The sequence below is a fragment of the Chrysoperla carnea genome, chromosome 3 (assembly GCF_905475395.1).
Source record: "Chrysoperla carnea chromosome 3, inChrCarn1.1, whole genome shotgun sequence".
NCBI classification, from domain to species: Eukaryota; Metazoa; Arthropoda; class Insecta; order Neuroptera; family Chrysopidae; genus Chrysoperla; species Chrysoperla carnea.
In genome coordinates, this window is record NC_058339.1 from 71,679,194 (window position 1) to 71,701,441 (window position 22,248).

Here is a 22,248-nt window from a genome sequence, read left to right on the forward strand (position 1 = left end):
AATAGTTATATATACTAGAGTTGATATAAATAATTGTAGAAATGAATAAGATATGAAGTTCTGGAATCATTTAATATAGGGATGAATATTCAAATACCATGTACAGAGTTTCACAATAATTTTCAACTTGCTTGCAACAGAAAGGATGTTTAAATTTTAGATAATACTTATCCCTAAATTTATTTCATTTTACCTATTAAAGTGTTACAAGTGAAATTCACAAACTTTAAAAAACTCTGACAAATGCGATTTATTCTTTGTAAACCGATTTTTGGATAACTTAGCTATAAAATCTTCTCAATCAAGTCGGTTCGACCGTTTAGGGGCTACGATGCCACTGAGAAATACACAGACGCGCAGATAAACACTTGAAACTTATAACACTCCTTAAATCAATATCAAGGACATCAAATGAGATGAAAAGGACGCTTAGTGCTAGCATTTTTTGGGACAAATTTTTGGAAATATTTTTATTGAAATTGAAATATTTGAGTTGACTTTGTTCTTTTGAATTAGTGTTTTTAATTACCAAATTATTTTACCATTACACTTTTCGAAATAAATTGAGCCAGGTTTATTTGACCATAGCCGTGCTTGTCACACAAAAAATGTTAATAATCTTTATTGTAGATAATTAAATTACGTACCCTTTTTGTAAAACAATTTTTTTTTGTATCACTAACCGTTTATGACTTATACGATTTACTTTTTGACTATTTCATCGATATCTCTTCTAATATTTGTTTAAACAAGAAAATGATAGTTACTTAACTTTTAAATCTACAAATTTCCTAAAAGTTTAACTATAAACTTAATATCTATGAAGTTCTAACGCGTTTAATGTTGCATTACAGCTACAGATAATTGAGAATTTTTTCTTGCAATAATTTACAGGAGTTATTTTTGTCTAAAAATTGGTTAACTATCACGTACTGAATGTAAATACATAAAATCCTTTCAAATATGGAGGGGGGAAGTGCCGCCATTTTGAGAAAAAACGTTCCGACCTATAACCCCGCAACCGTGCACTTTAAGCCAACCGTAATAGTAATAACCTTTTGAAAATAAAAGCGACTCGTCATCTAATCTTAAAATAGTGTATTTTTCTGCCTCAAGGAGGATGCCACGCCCACAAAATGTTTCTTTCTATGCACTTTTTTATGTTACCCTGTATTTATTATTTTGATTTTAATAAAGTTATTATACAACGTTTTATCAAATATTATGAATAAATTTAAATATTTGTATGAACAACAATATTGTGGGCCACAATATTATACTATAACATCCATGGACATCATATAATCATTGAATATAACCTCAATATTTGTTTTATATAATAACTCGCTCTTAATATGAAGTTTGTTGTAAAGTTTAGATAGATAGATACACAAATATTATGTATCTTGATATGCACAATTTGATTCAAATCGATAAATAACTGCACCACAAATTATACCAAGAACTTGTTATATCTGCATTTGCATGATTCTATTATTCAATTTTCTCTGTATGCTCAAACTGTACCTTCTTAGACGAATAACTTACAAATCAAAACGTAAATATATAATTGCGTTCAAATAAAATGAAACAAACCTAATCCCTATATATATATTATAAATATGAAAGTAAGAATGTTTGTTTGGTTGGTTGTTTGTTTGTTTGTTACGCTTTCACGCAAAAACTACCGAACGGATTTGAATGAAACTGTACAACAATATTGCTGATACATCAGAATAACATGAGCTATAATTTATAAAGACTTAAATTAAAAATAATTATTATTAATATTTAAAAAATTAAATTTAATCTGACATTTACTGCCATCTTACTGAACTATAAATTTCTGATATGCTGTGCAAGTGTAAAACAATCTCTTTTAGCTGTGTAAAACAATCCCTGCGAGTGTTGTGCAAGGAGGATAAGGGAGATCAAGAGAGGTGGAAGCTATTAAGCGGTAATTTTTACTCTTAAGCCCTGTAAAGCGGGTGGGTATCACGCTAGTACCTATTATATATATGACCCGAATTTTTACAAGATATACTGTAAAAATGAAAAGCTAAGGTATAAATTGCTCGACAAAGAACTGGATTTAAATTTTTTATGGACTTAAATTGGATATTCGAGAATGATATATCGGTGGCGATTCGAACTCCACATCCTTAAGATTTATAAAAATTACCATCTTTCAAATGACACGTGATCTAAAAATCAGAATGTTGATCCATCAATTCAATCCTCCTGGAGAAGGTGTAATTTTTTAGTAAAATGAATAAGAAATATGTTATCTGTGCGAGATCTTTATAGAAAAGTTTGAAAGTTTTGAGCGAAATTCTCATCTTCGCCAATACTTCAAAAACTGAATGTAAGTAATGAATTAAAACTCGGCACTATCAGAATAAACAAGTCCTCCATAGTGTTGAAATCATCCTTAGTAAACTCGCAAAAGATAGCAGTTTATTTTGGGAAAATCACTGTTAACACCAAGCAGTCAATATGGCAGTTCATAACCGGACTCCTTAAAACAAATGGGCCATAGTGGTCTGTGGAGTAACTAGACCGTCAAAAGAGAGGGCTTCGAAGTTTAATAACCATCTATTTATTCAAAACTTTCTATTTATTATATTTTAAGCTACTGTATGCCGCATGACAAAATGATTTTTTCACTATTTCAAGTTTTTATAAAGAGAGACAGGAGCTTTCTGTAACTGGCCTAATATCAAGAGACTCAAGGCAGATTCGGTTTTATTGCCTTGGATGGTATATATTGTCATAGATTTGGTTATTATACGGATAGATATTTGAAATTATTTGTATACCATTTCGTCGATGTCTTCATTTATAATTGTTTGACCATATCTTTCGAAGAAATATATCAATTCAATGTCCAGTTTCGAAGAGAAACATTAATTGGTTCGTATTAATTAGTAACAATAGTTTTGGTTTTACGGTGTTAACAACACAACCAGAATTTTGATATGGATAAAATTTTGATTACATAATTCCAAATTTAATTCAAATATTTCAACCTTAAGTAATAATCTAGAATAATTGACAGGAAATCCTTTTTTTAGATTATTACCCTAAAATGATTTCAAGAGAATGTAAAAGAATGAGACTCAAAAATTGTAATAATTTTATTTTACGAGTCAAATGAAAATAAGAATGTACAGTTTTGTCTTCCTGACATTTCGCTTAGAATATGTGGACGTAAGACAGTTTTATTCAGAGAAAACGTCTCAGAATAGAATGTACAGCTTTTTTGATTTTCGCTGGGAGAATCTGGATTTTTTTTCATAGAAAACATGTCACAAAGCATAATTGTTTTAATTTTTACAAAATCAGGAAAGTATAATCGCTTTGTTTTAACACTAACTTAATTAAATTTTCACTAATATAATTTTCCACATTTATATTGTTAATAGAAACGAAAATTTTCTTCAATTAAAGAAAACATTGTGGAAAACGGTTCGGAAGTTCAGACACTAAACAGTGGTTTCGCAACTGCTTTTCTTGAAGATTTTTTAATTAGCAAACCATTTTAATTCTCATTATACCATTTTCAATTTGCTATAGAAAATAAAATCTTGAGTTTTATTGGGGAATCAAATTTATTTATTTTTCTTAATGAAAAAAATATTATCTAGGTCACTTTTAATTACACAAACATTTAAGAATTTTCCTTTAAATATAAAGATCATTTTCTGGGTAATTAGATTATTTACTCATTAACTTTGTTTGAAAAGTATTCTGTGAAATTGAAAATAAAAACAAAATAAATGATACATGTCATAACGATTTATTTATTTTAAAATAAATGTATTTGTATTGAAGATGATGCGCAAAGTAATGTTCGATAATGATAGTGAAAATAAAAAAATAAAACTTTAAAAAACATTCCTTCGTCATATTTTTCTTTAAATTCTTGGTTTGGTTTTTTTTTTGTGCCCGCAGTCTAATAGCGTGGGCTACTGAATCATTTTGTTTTTAAAGAATTGTCTATTTAAAATTACCTTACTAACAGAATACTTGTAAAATGTGCCAGAATGGTTAATTGTCGAAATTAGAAATAGTTGATGATTTTACTTTTATGTTTTAATTAATATCTATCGTTGTTGCCATTGTTCTGGCTGTACTTGATCTGTAGTTTTTTCAAGATGTACTGAAACAGATCGCTTTGGAATTTAAAATTACACTCAGACACGCATTGTTGTGCATCATGTGTTGAATTTCCGAAAAATGTTTTCGAACAAAGCTTTTATTATTTTTATGAGAAATTACTTAAAAGTTTGGTACAGGTTCAAACGGTTTGTAAAAATATAAGTCATTTGTCCGAAGACCCAATGGTTTCGGATCCGAAAACAAGATGTCTCCTGCTCGAGAGGTCGCTTTTTTAGTATCCTTCGTACTAAAATACTGATTTAACCTAATCTACATCTTTCATATGATCTCTGGGCATTTATTATTCATAAACACCCGGTATAGATAGTGGATTTATTTCAAAATAAAAGTATTTATTTTTATATTGAAAAGTGGCAAGTAATAAACGATAATGATGGTAAAAATGAAAAAAAAAACCTTTAAAAACATTCCTTCGTCACATTTTTCTTTAAATTTTTGTTTTATTATTTAATATTGTATAGAATTTATACTATGCGTCAATATTCATGTCAATTTTTACTTCATTGAGCTTTTTGCCCAGTTTCAAAGAAAGTATTCCGTACCAGAAATGGGAAATTGTTTCGATTTAAAAATACATAAATAAATTGAAGAGTGGTCGCGCCAAGTATCCCAAGTGCTCAGAAAATTGAAAATAATTTGGACGCTGTTTGGTCCGCTGATTATTCCACGTTCTATAAACTATTGTTATATGTTTGCTAATGGTAAAAATATAACTTTCCTCCCTTTATATAATTATAACAACCCCATCATGGCTCCCTCAAAAACAAGGTCTTGAATTAGGCCGTGCAATGGAATGACCAATATAAAAAATGAGACTATATATTTGTCTAATGACTATATTTAAAACATTTTACATTTTATGTCTTTGATACGTCTTCCCAGTTTAGAATCTTTGTCTTGCACCATAATTTGTCTTGCATACGTGCCCCTTCCCAGACAAACAAAGAATATACAGCAGCCGCGTGTCACTATATTATTTGTTCGGTTTTAAAAATATGCGGACCAATCCAAACGTAGATATTGAAATAAGAAACATAAAAAATTAGAAATGAAAGGTGCAGTCATGCTGAGTGATCTTAATAGTAAAGAAATTTACCATCTTAATTTTTCCACCAAACACGTGTGGCGGTAGTTGATACTCATTTACCATTAAAAATTTCATTTTAAAATATATACATAAATGATAAAATAAAAAATATTTCTATCACCATAGAAATATTTTTGCGAGTTCAGTTGCATTGGAATGTCAAATTTTACTTGTAAAAGGCACAAAGTTTTTGAAATCTTTTTAAACCATTTTTTTTATTTATACTAGTATAATATAAATATTTATTATCTATGATTTATACATTTTCACCTGGATAAAAAATGTGAACCAAATTTTTAAAGGTTTGGATTCCAGGCTTATAAATGACAAAATTAAAAAATTGGTTTCGACAAGGTATCAAAAATACAAAATTAGAAAATCTTCCCTAGAAAAACTAAAATTTGGTAAATAGTTCTGAAAAGTTCTAAAAAATATATCATTGAATTTAAAAACAATTTAATTTAATTTTATATAAATTTACTTTATATAAAAAATATTGTAAAAAAATGTTTGACAATATTGATTTAAATAAATCATAAAACTTTATTGCTGTAAATCTTTTTTCGCCATTTCTTATTTCAGAAATAAAATTATATAAAAATTTTGAATTAAAAAAAAAAAAAAAAACACCAGGCAAAACTAACGCTACTAACGACTGGTGCACGAATTTTTTCACAGTAAGAAGTTCCCCTATAGAGAAGGATATTTATACAATATATAACTAAATCTTTTATCTATGGGTGCAGTATAAAAATATGTTTTCCCTAACTACCCAAAAATTACCAAATCATTTTTTCTTTAATAAAAATATGAATTTATCAAGTATGAATGTATTTTATACATTACCCTTGTATTACAAACATGTATTTCAACTATCAAGTAATCATCATCAGTTTGAATATTAAGCAGCCCGGTATCACTATATGTTATTTGTTTGGTTGGTTAATATGCACCTCCAACTCAGACAGAAAGAAAAATATGTCTTTTAGTGCAAATATTGAAGTGATAATCATAAAAAATTATAAATGATGAAAAACCAAAAATATTTCATCATTTTCCATTAAAACTAAAATAAAAATCGTGAAAATACTTACTTCAAGATTTATTTAATAAACTATATTGATATTTTTATTTTTGTCATTTTGGGGGCAATACCTTTATGTTATGAACCTATATTTCAACTAGCAAGTAATCATCATCAGTTTGAATTATCCAGTCCGTTAATTTTATTGTTTTGTAAAGGTTTAATAAAAACTATATCGCAAAGCTTATTATGTAAAGTATATTTACACTGCCGATAAAAGAAGGGGCTAAAACAATATGTTCTGAAAAAACAGCGCTACGACGGGCATTGTTTTATGTTCAAAAATGATGTATAGAGGCTTAGAAAAAAAAATAAAGGTAGACGAACACACACACACATTGTTCAAAGTAATTTTATACGATGTGAATTTTCATCGTATGGTAAGGTAAACAACATGAACATTTTACGCAATATCCTCTATCAATTTATCATTTTATGACAGACATCTCAATTGTCACATAATATTGTTGAGGTGTTCTTATTTTAAAACAAAATGAAAATAAAATACTTTATGGGAAAAATACAACCAATTTAAATTAAATAAACTTTAATGCTCGCAAATGATTTTTATATATTTTAAGAAGTAAGACCTCACCTACCCAAAAACTGAATGAGTTACTTTGTTTTTTGTACACAGACAAAAAAAAAATAAAAATAATGATAGCCTCATCTCGAAGTTGGCCGTTTCATCTTAAAATAAATTGGAATAAGTACAGCTAAATATTTGTATTTATAATAGAATGGGATTGAATTTAAAATATGAATTCATTGATACAAAATCACAGAAGTTAAATAAACAAAATTGTTACTTTTATGAAAGAGATTGATTTTAGTTTAAAGTCATGCATTTTATTGATGGAAAATAAAATTGTACGTAATTGCAATATATAATCGTGTAAAGAAAGCGAATTGACGAATTAAAAGAATATTTCGTTGCGTTTGTTTAAAATATAGGATTTGCTTCCTACGAACATACACCTGTCATGTCTAGTCAATATGCGGCTGTCTCAACTTTATGAAGATTGTTGTTACTAGTTTACAAAGAGTTTGAAATAAACTTATTGATCATTTTTATAATATATATCATATTTTTATAAATATAAAACAACCATAGGTAGCTCAGTTGGTACAGTGGTGAACAGTATACATAGATTGTTCAAGTACGACTCGAAGGAATCTAATTTTTTTTAAATAAACCTAGTTTCTAGAACAAGAATAGAAACATTACCTAAGCTGTTCCGGTCTGCTCATGCGGTTGTGTTAATCACATTGACTATTTCGTTATAATATTTATAAGTGGTAAAACTAATTAAAAAATGATTGTTTGCATTTCAAAACAACCATATTTGTTTGTTAGACAGTATATTACTTTCATACAAACAATTCATGCGGTTGCGTCAACTTCACCAATAAACCCCGTACGATAGTTGCATTACATTCGTGGCTTTGTTCGCCATATTTGCTCTCGCGGCGAGATTGAGGCAACCCCATATCGGTTGATATTAAGAATATTTTTTTCAGTGTATCGTTTTGTTTCTTCGAGAGACTCTAGTTTTCGAAGTTAAGTTGATAGTATATGATTTAAATATTTAAAACTGTAACCTCGACTTTAAATTATGGAAATGAAGGAGCTTAGAGAAAAGTGACTGACTTATGTAAAACTGGTTCATTTCGGAGGATTAATTTGTTGGTGATCTAGAAATTGACCTTGATCCTCACAGATTCTGTTTGTTTGAATCATTTTTGTGAAAACTTAATAGGTTCGATCGAAATTGAATACAAAAGTCTGCCTATAATTGTTTTTTTCATTCGATTGTTATATAATCTAATACAATGTTTTGAAGATCAAGAAGATCATATTATTTAGAAAGACTTTTATTAAGAATGTCCTCTTTTATTGTAGTCTGTTAAAAAAATACACATTTTATGTTAAAATTTGATTTATAAAGACAGATAATATAAACTTTTTTCTGTTTTACCCTTATGAATAACTTACATGTTCTTTGTGTTCAAATAAATTTTAATTATTTTGCTACAATAATTTTTAATATTCTGTAACACAATAATAAAGTTTTGTGTGTTAAAATAAGTAAAGTGATATCATTTGTAATGTTTTTTGTGTGTTATTTCTTAAAACTTTGGTCATTAACTTAATTTGAAGGCAATGGTATGTCTCTTCTATGCCGTATATACAGACGATATTATATATCGGTCAAGGTTCTATACAGTATGATAGCTTTAGTGAATTGAGATAAAGCTTTTTGAAGAAAACTAATAATTTTCTTTGATAGTTTTCATTATATTATAGAAAATTGTCTACATCAGCGTAAAAACTATTTCGTCTATGAATTTAGTGAGGTCATGAAATATTATTGCTGTATTTCCAATTTTTATGTGAACAAATTTAATGGAAAAAGAAAGTAATAGAATTATTGAAGTCAAATTATAGTTGTTTGAAGTTTTAGAAAAATTATTGCATTTTAGAAAGTCACGAATTCCAACTTATTGTAGTGTATTTTTAGAGAATATTTATAAAAATCGAACAATGATTAAAATGAAAATCCGAGAGATAAAATGGACGCTGGAGCGAGGGTAGTAATGTAGATATACCGATCGAAATACAAAAGTTCTATAAGTATTAGTGTTGGATAAAATCTGTCTTGGTCTTGCAAGATCAATATCGCGACTGCTCTCATGGACCACTATCAAGATCATTTCCTAGCTTCGCAAGAGTCTTCCAAGAGACTTATATTGTTTTATCTTATATATTTTCTATTTTTAACATGAATTTTTGTATAAGTCATCTAGAGGTAAAAAAATTCTGTTAAAATATTGATTGTTGTTATTTATTAACAATATATTAACCAATTAAAACAAGTGAAATTTACGAAATTTAAAAAACCCCCGACAAATGCGATTTATTCCTTGTAAACCGATTTTTTGAAACTTAGCTATCAAATGTTCTCAATCAAGGCGGTTCGATCGTTTAGGGGCCACTGAGAAATACACAGACGCACAGATAAACACTTTAAAATTATAACACACCTTCTTAAATGATTATCAAAGTGAAGGTCAAGGACATCCAGATGAGATGAAAAGGATACATAGAGAGCTATCATTTTTGGGACAACTTTTTGGAAATATTTTAATTGAAATTGAAATATTTGAAATGAGTTTGTTCTTTTGAATTATTGTTTTGAATTACCAAATTATTTTACCATTTCACTTTTCAAAATGAATTGAGCCAGTTTTATTTGCCAATTCATTTCCATAATAATTATTTATATGTTAAAATTATACGTCATGCCTTTTCCAAACTAAATCGATTTTGAAGATCATCGCCAATTTTTAGTTTTTCCAAGAACGAAACTCTAAGCTCGCACTTGAAACATAACATTCTCCGTTAAATTACCTTTCAAATGAAACCAAAAAAATTAAAATCGGTTCATCCGTTTAGGCGCTAGACAGACAAAAACTCAGACATTCGTAGCGGTCAAACTTATAACACTCCTTTTTTTTAATTCGGGGGTTAATTATTTGTATTAAGTTGAGACTAAAGAATAGAACGGGGTTAAAACTTTTCTTCTTGCTGAAATATAGGTGCTTATTCAAAAGTATGAATATTTCAAAAAAGCAATAAAAAATATTATAATGCACTAAAGTAAAAAAAAAGCCCAAAAAAAGATAGTGCATAAGGGTTTGATTCAGTCAATTATACAAATACACAATATCGTTTTATGCGCGAATTATTGATTTAACAACGGTTTGATCTAAAGTAGTCAATTATACTGTCATTTAGCCATTTGGAGTTTTCGGGAAGAGAAAAGAGATTTAACATTAACAAATTTTGAATCAAAGGGGCAGGTCGTATAGTACAGGTCATTTAAGAAAGTGAGTGAGTTCACATAAAAGGAGCTGGGCATAAAAGATAAGTTATTTTTTTTCCCACAATTTCTACAAAATAATTCGTAGCTTACACTATGACCGAAATAGAAAATGATACATTTTGTTAATAACGATTCCAAAAATTCCTATCGATGGAATTAACTTTTATAACTACAATTACCTAATTCGATGAACAAGAAACAATAAATTTTCATTTACTTATCAAGTTATTTTTGAAGTCTCGTATGCAGGCAGGCATCTACCTAGTGTAGATAAAGTTATTATCCGATTTTTATGCAATAAACATTAATCATTTGTACGTACATGAACCGGTATAAAGGTATATCAACCAACACAAACACATATGAATGTTAAATTTAACACGAACACAATAAATTTTTAAATATATTCTGGTTGAAATAACTTTAGGTGTTGACATCTTCCACATTGTAAGTTTTCCACCACAAAAAACATTTTGCTTGTCTCTCGACTGTATAAATGCAATTTATACTATGCATGTTGTTCTACTGTATACAATAACAAAACATGATGAGTATTAATTTTAAAAATTTGATCAATAACTTTTTGATTAAGTAAATTATTGAATTCACTTTCCCAAAAGCTATCTGTGACGATCGCGATTTTTCTTCTAGATTTTCTTCTAAAACATTTCACGGAGTATAATATCCTTCAATACTAAAAAAAAACAATTGTTAGGGTACATGGTTTTTTTGTGTGTGTATAATTTCTTCTAGATAGAATTACCAAACATTCTCGTAATTTCAGATGCCCGCACCGTCGCAAAATTGAGTCTGTCTTTTTACACTTAAAAAATGTAAATCATGTAAAAAATCAAAAGTTATTATTATCCCCTACCGCTTTGCGCCGAGGGTTGAAATGGTGGAAAACATTTTTCCATTTATTTTTATAATCTTTAAAAGTGAAAGTCTAGTACTTCGCTTTTTTTTTTTTGCTTAAAAACCATCGACAAGCTTGTTCTTTTCTCTGAAAAAAGTTTCAAAGTATCAATTTCGCTTTGACAGATAGATATAGCTCGACAAAAAATCTCGTACAACCACGCTGAATCGAGAGAAAATTGAAATGTTGAAAACTAATTTTAAAAAAAATCAAGGCATCGTGAGACACCCGGTTATTTTTTTTTATTGACAAGATATTTTTCTGAAAATTTAAGGCATTAATTTTAGAAGTCAAATACTTGTTTGATTCTTTCAAGATTTTAATTTTTTAGCTTCTTTTAGTTTTTGCTGTATGAAATAGTTGTAGTATTAGTTTAAAAAAATCACACTTCTGATTTAGTAGTCAACCCATTATGTGAGTACATTACGTTTGGTTTGATTAGGATATTTATTATGACATAACATAAAAATTGCATTGTACTCACTTTTAATTATCTCTGTTTTCTTTAACTTCTGATAACTTTTACAACTCAATTTTTGTAAATGAAAAAACATAAAATTTTGACAAAAATACAAATGGACAGTTATAAAAAGAGTTTTGCATTTTCTTCATGGCAACCTGAATCGATTAAAAATGTTTTAGTCTCCTAGGTAACCTAGATGTCGGTTATTGGTGTTTGTTGCAGTTTTTTTGATTTTAACTCCCAACCAGCAAACAAATATCGTGCGATAAGGAACATTGTTCCAATAAATTGCAATTTTTATTCTCCCTTTCAACTCTCGAAGCTAGGCGATAATCAGGACGAAATTATGTACCGGTGAGTGTATAACTGTTCGGCTGCGACTTACCATTTAATTTTCGTTAAGATTTTCAGGATAAACATAATCAATTTCCGTCAGAAAAAAAAAAAAATTTGAGAATATACTGGATGTTATGAATTTAATATATGTAGTCTTATAAACTAATGCTATATTATTGTTACCTAGAAATATTAGTCTGAATTCGTGGTTTATGTATGGTACACAAGAAATTGTATAAATATATAGAACTGTTTAGGTATAATGTTTTGTAGAACGTCATGTTTAAACTGGGGTAGTCAATCGACCGATGTAGGATTGTAAATATATTATACTCTTGCATTTATCAAATTATATTATAAAGGTTATCAATCTAGGGCTGTGCTAATTTTCCAATCAGTGCTTTATAGAAAATACTATACAAGATTAGAAGATTAACTAACTATAGGAAGCAACGGTCATCCGGCTGGTATTTATTTAAATTAATTGGCTCATTGTAAAATCTTAAAGCGGCACTATTCTCAACACTATTAGTTCAATGATTTGAAGGTATTCAAGAATGGCAGTAGAAGAAAATAGACACCAACATAATTTAAAAAAAGCACGGGATCAAAGAATAGCTAAAAATCCTCAATGGGTATTAACTAGGGATTGGTAATAATAGAGAAAGTGGATCATTGCCTCTTCTGCATTTTGATTTTTACGATATTTATGTTGCACTGGTAGTTCCAAGAATTAAAATCTTTGCTTTCCATCTACTGTTTTGCTACTACTTACATTGCTATAGTCCTCGAGCAGTTAATACAACATTTTCTAAACTGCTCTGAATTTTATTTCACCATGTATTGCAAATAACATTCATTATATCAGGTGTACTTGCCGATAGTTTATTTTTCCTTTTTGACTTAGGCGTTGTTCGATTCCTATATGGAATGGCGAAAATCGTGGTAAGATGCAATAGGGGATACGAATAAATTTTTTTTTTATCACTTCACGAATATAAAAGTGAGTCTGGTTTTAAAAAATCTTTGCTAGTATGCAGGATATGAACGTTTAAAGTTCCTAATTACACAATGCCGCGGATACACACTAGTGACTTCATACGTGGATATCGATAGATATTACATATAAAACTTTGTTTTGCTAAAAGGAGATGGACAATCTTTCCTTTGAATACAATCTTTGATTGCTTAAAACTTTTTCGTTTTTTAATCAATTATAATTTCATTTTCAAATTTTGTCATGGTATCAATTCTAGTTTTACATTTTTGTGGATAATTATATTTTCTTTACTCCGACCATGGCAACATCTCTTAAATCGAAATGTTAATCCAAAATGAATATTTTGTTTCTAGCTTACTGTCTGAACTTACTATACGCCATTATAGTTACGTCATTGAAAGCCATTTATTTTAAATGAAAATACACATCCAGTAATATTAGAATATTTTTATTTTATTATTATTATTTTTGCCCAATCCCTGGATAAATATAAAATATAAATTGTCCATGTAATGTGTATATATATTGTACAGTATGGCTGTAACATAAAATAACTCTTCGAAATCAGGTAGAAAGGGGTTAAGATAAAAGTGTTAGTTTCGAAATATTATTTTTGGGTTGATAAGGTTTTCTTCAAAGTTTCATTTATATTTTATACATTGTGATTTTCAAATAAATGCCTTTTATTGCCCTGATTTGATGGTATCAAAAATATGCACATAACAGACTTAACCAAGGTTATCGATAAACCAGAGTTAATGGTGTTATAGTATTTAATTCAATGATGCCTATAAAGATGTCTTTTTTTTCTGAAATGAAGGTATTTACTCCTTTTGACCAAATCTTATGACCATTTGTTGTTACAATCATTCACTTTTCGTTTTTTACCAAATTGTGGACTTGTTTTAACTAATACACTTAAAGAATGATCAGATAATAGTTAAACATTTTTTATTTGAATAAAAACAAATAAGATATTATACCATGTATATGAAATATACAAAGGTATACTAAGTTTAGTCCCAAGTTTGTAACGCTTAAAAATATATGCTATGAACAAAATTTTGGTATAGGTGTTCATAAAATCACCTAATTAGTCCATTTCCGGTTGTCTGTGTGCCCGTCTTTCATCACGATTACTCAAAACGAAAAGAGATATCTAGCTGAAATTTTTATCGACTGCTGAAGACGTAAAAAGTGAGGTCCAGTTCGTCAATTGGGTCTTGGGTTCGTAAACCCATCTTGTAAACCGTTAGAGATAGAACAAAAGTTTAAATGTAAAAAATATTCCTTATAAAAAAAAACAACTTTTGTTTGAAACATGTTTTCGTAAACGTCACTGTTTAACCGTGAGAGCGCAAATTATTATGTATAGGATTATATGGGTATATCAGTTATATTTATATGTGTGACAAGTATTTATGTGTAATGTGACAGTGTAATCAACACTGTCTATATATGGTGTTTCAACAATTAATTCAGTCATTTGTTTGTGTTCACTTGAAATTTTTCTATCTTAATCCCTTTCTACGTGATGGTGAAGATATAGTATAGAATATCTATCTATCTGTAATAGTCCAGGATTATGTGGTATGGATAGTGGTTAAAATTGATGATATGAATGTACATTAAATGTGTATGTCATATACCTTCTATTACTACCCACTTGCAGCATTAGGATGCTCCAAATAAATCGATTTTAAATAAAAATTCTCTACAAATCAACTTGAGATGAAAATATGATGATGTATGTAAATTTTTAAATAAGATTACATCGGATTTCTATCAAATATTATTTTCCATATATATGAGTCATTAATTATTTCTTTTTATTATTTCAGAAAATTTTAGAATTTTAATCACATAGAAAAATTTGATAACATTTTTCATCATCATTTCCTTTCGCCCCAATTCCATTTTCAAATAAATTTTTATACTAAAACTGTCAAAAATTGTCATATTACTAAATACTTAACTTCTATTTAAAGAAAACAAGAAATTCGTTATAAAATTAAATTTTATTCGATTTTAATGAAATTTTTCACTTTATGTTTGAATTCTACTAATCTTGACGAAAATTTAAAAACTATAGCCCCGACGATTAAAAATCACGTTCTAAAAGGTATGAAATTAGAAAATATTTTCAACTGAAATTGTTTTGATAAGTAAAATCGTGATTACAGTCGGGAGATGCTTTCTAAAGACGGTCCTGGATGATTTCCATAGGACGATAATGAGGATTTTATTTATTATAACAATTTCAGATGAAAATATTTTCTTATTGTATACTTTTTAGAGTGCGATTTTTAGTCGTCGTCGTTTTAGTTTTTACATAAATTCTTTTGAGATATAATCCTCTGTTTAATTTATGTTTCAAATATATAATAATTACATATACTTAATATAATATTGTATCTACATCAAAGTACCATATAGAAAACACACGTATAAATTAATCAATACATCAAAACGCTTTCAACGATACATTATTTGTCAAATTATGATTAGTTGAATAAAATGGAAGAAAATGGGTCTTTTGAATTATTGTTGCGAATTTTTCAAACAATGGTTCGATAATTTTCGTTCACGTTTATTCCCAGATAAAATATTTTAAATCTTTTATGTACATTGTGAAAAAAAAACTTAACTCGATATTTCTCGGGTTTAAGTCGATGAAAATCTTTGAATTAGAATAGAATTGATGTTTGAATTTATACCCAAAATAGATTAGATATATTTCGATTTATGGCTGCAATGAACTTCTAAAATTGATTCCTTTTTCATGGCTGTGATTGAAAACTAAAGTGATAAATAACAGGATTTTAAATTGACATTAACTAAAGGTCTCAATATAATCAATAGAATTATATTTATCCATTTTGTTGATATTTTTCAAAATTATTTCCACTATTTTCTTACTAAATTACCCTTTTCTTCAAGATAAAGAATAAAATATTTCTTTTATCTCATTTTGTTGTTCATCCAAGAATATAAATTTGACTAAGACAAAAATTGATTACTTGTGAAAACTTCAATTTTCATTTGGGTTTCATATATTATTTTTACACTTATCCCATTTATAAATGATATTTATCTATGGTTAGTGAAAATGTACGCTTCATTCACGTTTACGTTATTGAAGACCCCGCAATAAACATCTATCAAGTAATATCAGATGCAAGCGATATTGTAAATAAATAACCAGTGTTTCAATATAGTTTCCATACACATCATTCACAGTGTGATTCGATCGAGAGCTTAATCAATTTAGGAAAATAAAAGCAAACAAATCGTAGTGCAGGAGCTGCATTAGCTACACGAATTTGGCATTTTTTCAAAAGTTTTTATTTCGTAAATTAAGCGCCTGAATTAATGGCGTTTATTTGAATAATGTAAAATTCAAAGCGTGGGGTACTCTCTTAAATTAGCTATATTTGACAGATATCCACCTCTCCCTTTGAATTTTATATTACAATTAAGATTAAAAATATTAATATTTATCCACTTTTTTTTTTTTTTTTTGTAATAAAGCGTTAATTTTAGGTCTCTGTAAGTTATAGATTATGTACTCTTTGGATAACAAAGTATAATTAAAAAACAATCTATAAACAACCTAATGAACCTAATGAATTAAGGTAATGAATCATTTGTGACTCAAATATGGTGGAAACGATAGTAAAATCAGGTAATGCTTACCATAAAAATGCATTGTGATCCGATTTACATGTTAATCGGATTTTTTTCAACAAGCCATTTCTTTTGATACCCGTTAGAGGCCGTATAAAATGACTAGCCCGACATATTGGTTTTAGAATAACGTCAAGATTTAAAGTGAACAAACATCCATACGTAAAAAAATACAGACATACAAAAATTGCTAGCTAAATGCAAGCTTTTAAAAAAGGTATAACTCCTTATAGAACTTTTAATTTTAATGAATATATGTAAAAAATTTTAAGATTTTTTTGTCGAAAATATTTCGACGAAAAGTTGTTACCACGTGCACGGTTTTCTTGGCTTAAATTGATGATCTGTCGAAAACTTACCGAAAGTAACCTTCATAAGAAATTAGCCTGTATGGTTGATAGGAAAACTATTATGTATATTATATGATATTGTATCGTGTTTGTTGTTGGTTCACTGTTCACTGTTTAAAGTAACAAAAACAAACCAATTTATGTATAGAATGAATAATACACAATCCGAATGGAAAATTTCTAAACAATATGAAAATATTTATGCACCGTTGGTGTGTTGCAATACTCTTGCTCTGCTACATAATTATGCACTTTATTATGTTCCTATTTAATGAATGGATCTGATGTATTGTAGGCTGTTACCGTTGTTTCTCATTAATTATAACGATAAAAAAAATTAAATTTTACTAGCAGCAGAATTTTGTTTTATTCAATTGCTAATACTTTTCTTATTACTTTCGTACCTTGGTACATTATAAATGTAGCGCTTAATTTTTTGAAGTGAAAACTTCTTTCAAGACATGTGAATTTGTTATGATCCGGCTTGGTAAGCCTGTATGGAGAACGATGAAAACTTCATACATGTGATTTGCATCTGCAGAATTCTATAGTTTAATCTGCTTGAAAAAGCACCTCTTACCCGAAGAAGCCTGGCTTTCAAGTAACGGGTGTTTCTCCAGTAGGGCAAGGAGGGCTAGTGACCCACTTGCGGTATCCTCCTTTGAATTTCTATTATTTGTACGTTAAATGTACTCATTTTCGATGAGACGCACACCCTTAATATTTATTATACAACATATTAGATATATAATCATGTATTTTGCATAGGATTTAGTTTGTTCATACAGCATCTAGTTGCAAGTCACTATATTATGTTGGTAAAACACGTTCATCGAACTTATTGGTTCACTAGTTAGGTATATACATTCACAATCACATTCACATATACACTATATCTAAAATATAGTGTATATTCGAATGAATAAGTCAACTTATCCTGATTATATTAAATATTCTCTCATACACAATAGATTTTTCAATTGTACAATAAATATGTAGTAATATGACGAGCAAAAATTGTGTTGGTTTGAACATTTACAATTAATTGGTATCAATTGGTGTAGAGAAATCTCAAATTCTGATCAATCGACGAACGATTGTAGTACGCAGTTTGTGTATGGTACAGTAAAAGATGTTACAAAAATCGGCTAATAAAGGAAAATGAAAGAAACCGCTCGCATTTTGCTAAAACCTCATGACATGTGTTTCTTAGCTATGTTATAAGTAACGCATGGGTTAGTGGCACAAATGTTAAAGTTCACTTAAAAAAATAGTAATTATGCAACTTGTATGACATAAATGTAAGTATAACGTATACGTATTTAAAGTTGCTTATTTATTAATTTTGTAAATCAACATTAACCGTTCCATTGAATTAAACTAAAAATTAAACTTAAATTAAAATTTTATTATTTATTAATAAAAAGAAACATTGGCGCCTCTTACTCATGCATGACTAATGATATTTTACACCTAAAAAACACATTACATGAGGTTTTAGCAAAATGCGAGCGATTTCTTTCATTTTCCTTTATTTGTAACATCTTTAACTTGATTATTATCAAGACCCATATTTATAAACTGGACTGACAGGTTATTTGTTGGCGTCAATATTATATTTAACTCTAATCTAAGTATGGGTATCAAAAATTGAATGAATCAAAAATTATCAGATGAAAAGAAGTGATGAGTTGAAGACAAGCAATATTCTTCTTGTGCGAAGGTATGGGGTTTATTTATGCTGATTATTCTACCACAGATATGTGAGGAAACACATGAGAACAGGCACAAAGGCAAATATGGAAGTGAGAAAGAGAATTGTGGAAATGATTGGTTGTTCGACGTTGAGGTCAGAAATTAATTTAAAGGAAAAATCAAGGTGAAGTATAGAAGAATCATGATTTGAACTTTTTGTCCTATAATTGAAAGCAAATCATTATCAAAATCATTCAATGATTTGACATGACATGAAGAAGACACGAAGAAAATTCAAAATTTATCTCATGCTATATAACATCGTCTTGGAGTTTTTATAAAAGTACTAGAACCACCAATAAAAAAAAAAAAAAAAAAAAACAAAAAACAAATGATAATTAATAAAATTGGAAAAATACAAGTGCGTTTTGGTCACGATTGTACATTATCTACATATGACGACGGTTGAATAACAGTGATCTGAGTAGCATTTAAAAGAAGCAAATATTGCATGTTATACTCATCCAAGTGTTATCTTTTTTCCAAAAAATCTCAACCTTTTACCGTATGAAGATTTGATTTTTTATAATGTAAAAAGGAATGTTAAGAAAATTAAGAATATTTATTATTCTCCCATTATTATGGTTAATATTTTTTTTTGTATAAAAAATAAAAACTCATTCATGCCCTTAAAAGTTACACATTTTGTTTATTTTCTCACAAATATAAAAATGTTACTTGGATCACTATGATTCTACCGTTCGTTTTCATATATAAAATTTTCAGTAATTTCTTTTTCCAGTAAATAATATAATAATATTCTTTGAATTTGTGAAATATATAATAAATTCGGTAATTGTTCTACCATAAAGACTTCTTTTATTATATTTTATATAGATTTCTTTGAAAGTCACTTTGAAATGTTTCTAGGTTAATATATAAGCTTTTTTAAATATATATATAATTCTTTGAGAGCAATTGTATTGGTTCGACTAATATTTTATTATGTGTATTTCTGTTTAATTTCTTAATCGTCTTTCATATTCAATGCTTTTTAATCCTTCTTAAATGTACTTAAAAAAATCAAGCTTTCGGTATTTTATTTAAAAAAAACTTGATTTTGTTTTCTTAATACCTACCTATAGATGAAGCACTTCGTTTTCGAAAAACATACACTTAAAGGAGTTATATCAATGTATATGTATTTGTTGAAGATATTCAAGTTACCAAAATTTGGTTAATTTACGGATTATTTTCATTTACTGATCGTTTAGTATTTCGATAATTTTTTCAAAGTTAGCAATGTCTTTTTACAATCAGTTTACCAAAATGCAATGTATGACAAATTTAAACACTAAAGACGAAAGCTATGCCCAAATTAAATATTTGACAAAATTCGTCCTTTGGTTATTTTAAATCATAAACTTCATCAAGTCATACAAATGATAGTAGCAGAATCAAAGTAAACGAAGTTCAAAAACAGTAGGTCGAACTTGAATACGTTTTTCGGCATTCGATTTGTTAGAGCGTCAAGAAATTTTGTGACCTAAATTGATTTATAAGAAATTAAAAATATGCAATTTTCATAAATAATATGCATTTTGTAATAGCATTTTAAATTAACCGTAAATATACTAAATTCAGAATTCGGTTAATAGTGAGGAAAATGATTTCAAATTGTTACTCAGGGTTTTTGGGGTCCCACGAATATCGTTACATAATTGATGTCCGAGGTACCTGATGCCCAGGATAAACGGTTTTCCCGTCATCTTCTAGAGTTTTCAAGAAATTCGTTATATAATCGACCCAAAATCCAAAAACCCCTGAATAACCAGTTTGAACCGATTATATAACGAATTTCTTGAAAACACCATGCGGCGGGGATATGGTTTACCCCGGGCACCAAGTACCTCAGAGACTAATTGGAATCATTTTCTTCACTTCCAGAACTTCCTGATGTACTAACGAATCGAATGCCGAAAATCGCATTCAAATCCGACTTCCTGTTCAAATTTTGCGAACTTTTACCATTTACCAGGATCTACGATGGCACTGAGAAACATACAGACGGGCAGATAAACATTTCAAACTTATAACACTCCTTCTTAAATCATTATCAAAGTGATAGCCAAGTTCAATTGAAATTGAAATATTTGAGTTGACTTTGTTCTTTTGAATTATTGTTTTGATGAATTGAGCTGGGTATATTTGACCATTCATTTCCATAGATATTATGTTAAAATATTTGTCATGCTTTTTCCAAACTGAATCGCTTTGAAAATCATCGCCAATTTTTAGTTTTTTCGGTTACGGAAACGTAAGCTCGCACTTGAAACATAGCTAATAACACTCTTCGTTAAATTACCTTTCAAACGAAACCAAAATTTAAATCGGTTCAACAGTTCAGGCGCTGCGATGCCACAGACAGACTCACACACAGACACACACATATAGCGTTCAAACTGTAAAAATGACGAACGCTGCAGGCTCGATCATTATAGTTTAATGGAATATTTATAGTTATCTATTATTGAAATTAAATAATATTTTATGTAAGATGATATTCTAAAATAACTCTGTTACGCATTGACACATTTCAAATTACCCCAAAAAAATTTGAGTTAGATTATTTATCATCAGACAGTGTATCGTTTATCTTAGTTTGCCTAAAGAGAACATTTTAAGGAACATATAGCCCTACATTACACAGCACAATCTTTATTTAACATGCGCATATTTTTTCGTTTAAAAAAATTGTCTAGAAGAAAAATGGTTTTCTTGTCTGTAACATATTATGCGATGGTATATTATACAATTGATTATTTGATGACCATCTAGTCAGCTAGGTCAAAGGATATATGAACTATACCAAAGAATGCATGAGTGTGCGTTCAGAAAGTATTTATAAATAATGTATGCAAAAATTTGTTTAATAAAACTTTTGACATTCAAATTGAATCAATAAATACTCGATCGAAGTCTGTTCGTACCAAAGCAATAGGGAATATTCAGGTATTTTTTTAATTTTTTTAATTCATTGTTTACACCGTTATAACAAAGTAAAAAATATAAATACTGTATTTAAGCGTAAAAAAATATTTAAAACACATTATAATTTTGAGATATTTAACAGTTCAATGTATAATTTACACTTTAAAAAAATAAATTTACATCACAGAATTTACACTCGTTATCATGAAGTAATAAAAAGCCGTAGAATAATAGAAATCAATGTAATACTTGGTAATACCAAACAAAATATAAGTAATTAATATCATACAGTATGTCAACAAATTTGACAAGTTTTTTAATCATTTTTAACTTCACTTTCAAATTTGTTATCAAGCCTAGTCTTTCATTTTTATGGGTAATACGGTCAATTCGACATCAGAATTACCCCTATTTTGTAACATCTAAATATGTACCTTTTTTTAATTCTGTAACATTTAGATGTGTACCCTTGTTTAGTGTCGTATGTAGCGACATCGAATATTTTCGATTGGAATTGTAACTTTGACCATGCATGAGTTTGAATAATTTTTAAGGTTTGAAATAAGTAAT

At 28.4% G+C, this 22,248-nt stretch overlaps 1 protein-coding gene across 1 annotated transcript in view; it reads left to right on the forward strand.

The window, feature by feature from the left end:
- Positions 1-22,248, forward strand: part of LOC123294670 (transmembrane protein 47) — a 348,412-nt gene that overhangs the window by 138,817 nt on the left and 187,347 nt on the right. The window lies entirely within an intron of this gene.